General features: G+C 46.5%; 1 pseudogene; it reads left to right on the top strand.

Annotated features, from left to right (window-relative positions):
• The first annotated feature begins 3,317 nt into the window (after nt 1-3,317).
• Nucleotides 3,318-4,156, top strand: LOC123409655 (annotated as a pseudogene).
• The last annotated feature ends 4,939 nt before the right edge of the window (nt 4,157-9,095 follow it).

The following is a 9,095-nucleotide window of genomic DNA, read 5'->3' as shown; positions in this document are numbered from 1 at the left end:
GAGGCTGCCTCCGTACATCCATGTAGGCTTGAAGACCTAGGACTATCGTTCATATTGATTAATGCCCAACCCATATGTTGCCTCACATATGTCTACATGCGTCGGCCTTAGCTTCTTTCTTTCCCAGCCAGCCACACCTTTCTTTACTTTTTCTTCTTTCTCCTTCCTTCTCTTACCTTTCTTGAGCGAAGCAACCACCTCCTCGAGAGTCACCTATTGGCCCTGTTGGATACACTAGCCTCGCTAGAGGTTAGAGTTAGTTTTTAACTCTCGACTAACTCTGAACTAACTCTAGCCTTTGATGGTGTTTGGATGATAGAGTTAGTTTGACAACAAATATACTTTTTAAATCATTTGACTCTTTTAACGAGGATTTGTTGTGTCCGGCTCTTGTGTGGCCTTCTTTTACTCATAAATGATATTAAAATCATCTTTGCAAATCAAATATCCAAAATATGATAAATTTTATTTTGTCCATACAAATAAGGCGTCCCACTTAAACATACAAGTCATCAATCAGGCTTAATAAAATAAAATTACATTCCATGAAAGAGAGCATGAGCTAACTCATCACAAAAGGCGTTCATATTGATATCTTCAACAAAAGGTTCATCTTCTGGCCATGCGGATGCCGAAGAACTAGGCATTGGGTTATAATTTTCATCCACATCACAGGCATCAAATTCCCTATCCGTAATTCTCCTCTCTCGAATGAAATTATGAAGAGACATACAAGCAACAATAATTCTAGTTTGCTCGTCACCGTCGCTTTGGAGGAAAGCTCCATAGAGCCCAAGCCCTGGAAATCCCTCCGATGCCGACGCTTGTGAGTTGGGGTCGAGGCCGGCCTAGGCAGCAAGGCCGCTTGCCGACGGCTGCGAACCCCAAGCGTCGAAGCTGCCTCCGTCCATCGCAGAGTGGGAGGCGGGACAGGGTCGGCGGTGGGAGGCGGGACAGGGCCTGCGGTGGCACGCGACGAGACCGGCAGTGACAGGCGGGGCGAGCGTGGCCGGCGGTGGCTGTCGCGAGCATGGCCAGCGGTGGCTGTCGCGGGCTGGTGGGGGAGTTGGAGGAGGACGGGGGCGGCGTCGGCAGGCGGTGGCGGGGGCGGCGGTGGCGAGCGCGACGGCAGGCGGTGGCGAGCGCGGATGGCGGGGCCGAACGGACAAGCGAGGATGGCTGGGGCGAGCTGGCGAGCAACGGCCGGCTGGGGCGAGCGCGGCCGGCTGGGGCTAGCGCGGCGATCAGCGACCGGCTGGGGCCAAAGCGGTGGATGCGGGAGGATGGGAAAGGATAAGATTAGATGCGGGAGGATGGAGATTTTTTTTACTGGTATACCCCAACTAGCTCCAATTAGCACCTCTTCTACGGGATAGTTTTTTTGGTGGGTTAGTTTCCATCTAACCCAAACTAGCACATATATTTGGATACTTTGAGGGTTAGTTCAGCTCCAACTAGCTCCAACTAGCTCTAGCACTGGGATCCAAACAGGGCCCTTGTCTGTAGGCTATAGCTTTACTACTACCATGACATCCGAGCCTACCTCGCCTGTGAGGCAACATGTCTCGGGCTAACCGGTGTACATGCCCTAAAGGCGTTCCCGCACGGTTGCCCCGTCTTCTGACACCACATGTACTGGCCCGTGGTTGTGCAGTATTTCACTATTATTGTGTTCCTGTATAGCAAATTGAATAATGGCTTGCATGCATCTCACACTCAGCCGGACGATGTAGATATCAAGATCAGGGAGGGTTGTTTTGGCTCCCGGGTCCAGATGATCATGTTATCTGGACCGTCCATGTAAGCTGTGGAATGCGTGCTAGGCATTATTGAATTTGATATAGAGGAACAGAATAAAAGAGGAATACATATGTATGTATGCGTGAGACGACGGATGGCAACGTATAGCTAGCGCGGTGTCGTTTTTGTCTCACATGCGCCATGTTGATCTGTTAGTATAGGTTGTCAGTTAGACCCACTAGTCAGCCCAAGCAAAGGCGAATGCACCCCCAACCACCAGCTTTGGCACTGTTTGAGTGAAAGGGGGTCGAGGGAAAAAATAGAACTGTTGGGCGACGACGTGGACAACAACGATGTTGTTGTACATTGTGGATAGGTAAACCTCTATGGCCTCGCTTGGTTTGGATGTATTTTTATACACTTGTATTTATTTTACATGTGTATAATACGAGTCATATTTGATTTTCAACTAGAAATAGAAACGATCGGTGAAGGTCTGTATATTTTACACTGGTATTTGGTTGAGAAACGCCGATCCAATCACGGCGTAAGATGCTTTGTGCGTAGTTGCTTGCTCGTGTTGTTTTTTCCTTTTAATTTTCGAGTTCTAAGATTGGAATCATTGCCATCAAGGTTACCAAACTTTGCGGATGATGCATCCAGGGTGGTGGCACGATTCCATTGCCTCGCGACAAGGGAGGGACCCGACGTGGCCTCCTTGTGTGAATCTTGGGCTTCGAAGCTTCGCTGGAAGTGGCAGTGGGCAGATTGGGGATGACACCCCAGGGGGAGAGCGAGCTAGTGTGGCGTTGGAAGCCAATCATGTGGTTGTTTGCACCGTGAGCGGCAAAATTGACAAAAATGACCCATGGGGGGAAAGAACTCACAGAGTGAACCCTCAGGGGAAAGATTTCACCCGTCTGACCCTTTTGTGTGGCGCCCGACACCTAGGCGCCACACTACACTGTGTGACGCCTAGCCGTTCGGCGCCACACGCCCCGACCACCTGACAGAGAGGGCCCACCCCTCAGGCCGTGTGACGCCTAAGCCTCAGGCGTCACTCATTGTAATGTGTGGCGCCGAACGCTTAGGTGCCACACATTGACTTATACAGCCACGGGCCAGCCCCCTCCCCACCCCCTCCCATTCCCCTCCCTCATTCAAACCGGCGGCGGCGGGCTCTACTCCATGTCCGAATCCCCTCCCCCATCCCCTTCAGATCTGGTGATTTCTTTCGTGGATTGATCCCCCAAGGTTGGCTACTAGGTAATCTCTTCTGTTTCCCATCCCTCTATCCAAATGGAATAGGTTTTTGTTTGATTAGATGAGTAGATTGATATGAGTAGATTGATATGAGTAGATGAGTAGATTCATATGAGTAGTTAGGATATGATTAGAATCATATGAGTAGTTAGTATGAGTAGTTAGGATATGAGTAGATTCATATGAGTAGTTAGGATATGAGTAGATTCATATGAGTAGTTAGGATATGAGTAGTTAGGATATGAGTAGATTCATATTAGTAGTTAGGATATGAGTAGATTCATATGAGTAGTTAGGATATGAGTAATATGTAGATGAGTGGATTAGTAGATGAGTATTTTTTGAATATGAGTATTTTTTTTGTGTGATTTGTAGGATGGTGTGGCTTTTGAATGATGTTTATGATGTTGAACACCGGGCCTATTTGATGTCGGAGAAGAAAATGGTAAGTAGATCATATGATAAAAAATCATGTATTTAATAAGATGAAAATGTAATGATATCACTCACTCCTATCTGTTTGCAGCAGCTTATGCCCTTGAAGATCCGGTCTCACGGGGCATCGTCTGTAATGCAGTACGATGAGCGGTACACACCATACATCGATATGACAGGACTCCTTCCATTCATTCAGCTTGTGAGTCGGTCAATGCCCAATCTGAACGTTGTGGCAGTCACTCCACTTATTGATCGGTGGAGGCCGGAGACACATAGTTTTCACCTCCAGACCGGAGAGATGTGAGTTACTCTTCAAGATGTTTCCATGATCACCGCACTTCCGATCGAGGGGAAGCCTCTTTGTATGAGCACTGATTTCGAGGGGTGGCGGCAACAAATGGAGGCCCTTATTGGTATGTCGCCTCCAGAGCCGGAGGTAGAAGATGGAGGGAACAGAGATAGAGTCCCGGCCGGCGCTCCTTTCACTTGGATTGCCGCCAACTTTGCTCATTGTCCTGAGGACGCAAATGACGAGGTGATCCACAGGTATGCTCGCGTGTACATGTGGTACGTCATCTCTAGGACTATCTTCGCTGACGGCACTAGCAAGAATGCTCCATGGATGTGGCTGAAGGCATTGACTGTTTTCGACAACAAGTTTAGTTGGGGCTCGGCCGCACTGGCTTACTTGTATCGGCAGGTAATAAATTGTTAATAGTAAGTACTCTATGTTATCCTTTTCTGCTAACCTGATGCATGTTTGTTGTTACTTGTAGTTGGATGATGCTTGTCGCAGGTCCACAAAGGACGGTGGAGTTGGTGGTTGTATGCTCCTACTTTCTGTATGGAGCTGGGAACGCCTTCCTGTTGGACGCCCTAAAACCTCAAAGTGGAATACCTGGGATGACCACGGCAACCCTGTACGGCTTCCTACATGGGCTTATAAGTGGAACTTGGTATCGGAGGTGGCAAGCGAAGTGAACCTATTGTACAAGCAATACACCAACAAGATGGATTCGCTTACCGCCGAGCAGGTAAGATTATTTCAAAGTTGACTTCCAGCTTTTATGTTGTGAGTAAAATGAATTGTGCCTTTTTATGTTGTGTTGTAGGTGGAATGGCAGCCATATGGTGCCGGGCCAAACTTTGGTGATGCACACACGTTCGAGCTCAATCCACTATGCCTGCAGGAAAAACATCTTTGGCTAATGCGTTGCCCCCTTATATGCAATTGGGCGGTTGAGTTTTATCTCCCGCATCGTGTGATGCATCAATTTGGGTTGTTTCAGCCACACCCGCCGGAGTGGGTGGACACCGACACACAGCTTCACAGGTAACAAAATCATGCACAATAAAGAAGTACTGATGAGTTTTGTTTTTAGTGTTGAGCGAGCTACTGATGGGTTTTGTAAAAATCAGGTTGGATAGGACGAGGCAGCGAAAGATCAAGGATTGGCATAAGCATCATAAGAACTATGTCATTATGTTCGAGCAAAGTGTGCAGGCAGCTTCGAGTGCGCAACGAACCCAGCACCGCCAGCATTGTCCGCTTGCATTCAACAACTACGTAAGATGGTTTCAGGAGAGTACTCGTGTCAAGATTTCTATGTCGGCTTACGAGGAGGACATATTGGAAGAACCCACTGAGTACGATGCACTTGCCCATGGCGATTACAACAAGTTAATTCACGAAGGGTACCAAACTTCCTTCGCCCCTGTCCTGAACTTTGTGGTAAGTGTGCTCACGTATGTTAAGTATGAATGCTAGTACACCTATTCACTTGGATGCCATTGTCTTGTGATCATAACGCAAAGAGGTCAAGAAACAAGCTGATGAGTCCGAAGATATTCTAGAGAAGACACCTGGAGGGAAAAAGGGAGAATCTGCACTTCGTCTTTTCATAAAGGTGTTGTGTCATTATTATTATTTTTCCGACGAATGCAACATACGGTACCTTATATATGTCATTTATATTTGAATCTAACAGGAACAGGGCAAGAAGTTGCGGCGCCTATCCAACATTTTAGGTTGCCGTGACCCTGAATATGTTTCACCTGCGAGATCCGGTTCATCCCAAAGAAATACTCTAGACGATTCAGCTTCTTCATGCGCTCGTATGGACGATGGTGACATTACCTCGGCAGCTAATACCCAAAGAAATACTGTAGAGGATGATGTTGACACTCCAGAGGTATGACATAGCCATAAAACATTGTGCACTTTCGACCTTCATATGTATGACGATATCATTTTAGGTTGCGGATGGAATGACGTTGAAGGCTTTCCAACGCTCCGCTTACATGTTGAAGCCTAGGAAGGAATTTAGGCGGTACTCACCGGATGATTATGCGAAAGGAAAGAACCCGGTCGCCGGGGGCTCTCGTTTGTCAAGGATGAGAAGCATGGACGTTGAGGATGACGATGACGATGACGATGAGTCGGATGACCCGGAGCAATTTGTAGTTGCGAGAAGAAATAAGCTAGTTTCTAAGAGGGGACGAGGCCCCAAGATGTGAACCGGAGCCATTTGGAGTTGTGAAGCATTTGCACTTGTTGGTGTTGCACTTGTGTTGTGAACCATTTACTTTTGTTGTGAACCATTTAGAGTTGTGAACCATTTACTTGGTGTTGCACTTGTGTTGTGAACCATTTACTTGTGTTGCCAACCATTTGCTTACGATGATTTATATGCTGTCAAAATATATGCTTTCAATTGCTGTCAAAATATATGCTGTCAATTGCTGTCAAAATATATGTTGTCAAAATGCTGTCAATTCCTATCAAAATTCAGATTCCAGCAGGTTTTCACATGTGTGGCGCCTGAGGCTTAGGCTCCACACATGTGCAATGCCCAAGGCTTAGGCGCCACACATGTGAAAACCTACTGCCACCTTTCCCTCAACACAGCCCTTTGAGAACACCCTTTCCCGCCACCTTTCCCTCCTCCGTTCCCGCCAAATTATGGGCACACCCTTTCCCGCCAATATTTCCACGTCTTCTTTCCCGCCACCTTTCCCTCCTCCGTTCCCTCCAATATTTCCACGTCTTCTTTCCCGCCACCTTTCCCGCCAAATTTTCCACGTCTCCTTTCCCGCCAGAATTTTCCCGCCAACATTTCCCGCGATCTTCCTGGTCATCTGAGTCTATAAAAGGAGGCATTGGACTGCCTTCCTCCGTCATCCAACCTCACTTGAGAACACTACCACCGCTTTAGTCAATATGAGTTTGCCTTGCTCGGATCAAAGCATCAGGCCTAAGAAAATGAAGAGTGCGAGTTTGCCTCGGGGGGTGGAAGCAGTTCGATGTTGGTGCGGTGATCTGTGCAAGGTGAAGGAGGTGATGAATTTTTTAGATTGGTTGGGCATGAAGTTTTTCATGTGCTCCAATTATGAATCTGATCCTCCCGAATCTATTTCTGCGTACATCAGGCCTCCGGTATGCTCAAGTCATCCAGATTATTGTTTACTTGATATTATTGTTTACTTGAATCTGATCCATCCGGTAGTCTCCTCCTCCTCTCTGCATGTACTATCGTTGTATTGACACGGAAATGCCGGACTGGGCGGTGACCGAGATTCGTGAAAGAGGTCGCCGTGCATGGGCTAGCTGGGACTTGGAAAAGCGCCGCGAGAAGGTTGAAGCAGAGGAGAAAGCAGCGCAGAAGAAAGAGTGGGAAGAGTACTGTGTGGAGAAGAGGGCTTTTCGGGATGAGATGGAAAGGAAAAACCAAGAAGAGAAACTTCGGCTGGAGGAGGTTTACAGACAGCGGGAACATGCCCATGAAGCTGAGAGGGAGAGAAAGAGAGAAAGGGCTCGTGCAGCCAAGGCAGCAGAAGAAGCCAGTGATGAAAAAGGAAAATATCCATGTTGGACTAAGTAGATTTCACGAAGCCAGTGAATGAAAAGGAAATTAAGATACTTGTATGAGCAAGTTGTATCTTAATTTCAGCAAGTTGTATCGTAATTTCAGCAAGTTGTATCAGCACGTTGTATCTTAATTTCAGCTAGTTTTATCAACATGTTGTATCTTACTTTGCTTGTAATCTAAAGTTCTTGCTACTATTTGTGTTATCCAACCTAGACCTTCTTTACTAGCGTCTCATACATATCCATGGCACCTAGACCTTCTTTACATGACCAACACACGAATCTCATACATAACCAACACACATGTCTCATACATAACCAACCTTTTTTTACTTTACAAAATAATCCTTGTTAAAAAGAGTAGCCAAGTTATCTGTTCAAGCAAGATGTGAAACAGAGAGCAACAGAAACTGGTGATTGAAATACCATCCATTTGTCAACCTTTGGTGGAAACTGGTACTTGTACTTTTTCTTGTTCTCTCCCGCAATCTGATCATCTGTTTCTTGCGAGTACTTTAGAAAGTATGCTCTCAACTTGTCAAATGTGTATTGAACTATTGCTGTCACCGGCAACGCACAGACACCCTTCAGCACCCGGTTGAAGCATTCTGCCATGTTACTTGTCATTTGACCATATCTTCAGCCATCTTCGTCATAAGCTCGTGCCCACTTGGGCCGAAGTTCAATGTGCCTGTTGAGAAACTCAAGCCCACCTGCATCAAGTTTTTTGTTTACAAGCAAAGCATTGTAAAATCTTGCAAATCGTTTGTCCGAAAATGCTTGACAACAATCTTGAAGATCATCCGCCAACTCCTTGCTACCACATGCCCGGTAGAAGTTTGCACAGAAGTGCCTCATGCACCATCGATGATACAAAGGAGCATGGCCGGTGATGACAATGCCAACCGCGTTAAGTATGCCTTGATGCCGATCCGATATGACACATATTTCCCTCTCAAACGGTAATACTTTGGTTCTCAAAATATGCAAGAACCATTCCCAGTTAACATTGTTCTCTGCCTCAACCAAAGCAAAAGCCAAAGGCATCAACCAGTTATTAGCATCACTTGCTATTGCAACCAACAAAGTGCCCTTGAATTGTCCGGTCAAAAACGTGACATCGATGGAGATGACAGGACGATAGTGCTGAAAAGCCCTCACACATTGCTCAAATGCCCAAAATGCACGGCCAAATACGCGAACCCTATTTCCATTGAGAATCCTTGTTTTCTCTCCATACGGCTCGACCACATGAACCATGCACAGGTTGGTTGCGGCAATAGCTCCCAACAAACTAGGTATGCGGTTGTATGCTTGCTCCCAATCACCATTAAACATCTTGAATGCGGCTTGCTTTGCTTTCCATGCCTTACCATATTTCACCTCGTAGTGAAAGAGGGCTTTCACAAGGTCTTGTACGCTTTTTATGTTGATTGTAGGAAGAGAGGAGATGGAGTTGGAAAGCCTATAAGCGATGAACTCGGAGGTGAGTTGTCTATGGCTTTGCAACGAAAGGGCACCATCAACCCTCTTGCCTCGACACATGTGAGGCATACAACTGACAATGTTCCATCATGGCCCTCCTTTCCATGGTCTTGCACGGACAATCCAAGGACACCCTCTATCCTCACATGCAACCGTGTAACGCATCTTCATGTTTGAATGAACAACTTTGTGTGGACTATAATGCGTAACAAAATATTCATCCAACCACATTTTTAGTTCAAAGAATGTTTCGAACTTTGACCCCGTTAAAATAATATTCTTCCCATGTGTGCCCCGATGA

This window comes from Hordeum vulgare, chromosome 1H (genome assembly GCF_904849725.1).
Source record: "Hordeum vulgare subsp. vulgare chromosome 1H, MorexV3_pseudomolecules_assembly, whole genome shotgun sequence".
In the NCBI taxonomy this organism is placed as follows: Eukaryota; Viridiplantae; Streptophyta; class Magnoliopsida; order Poales; family Poaceae; genus Hordeum; species Hordeum vulgare.
The sequence above is the reverse complement of the archived record's forward strand: the minus strand, read 5'-3'. Positions and strand labels throughout refer to the sequence as shown.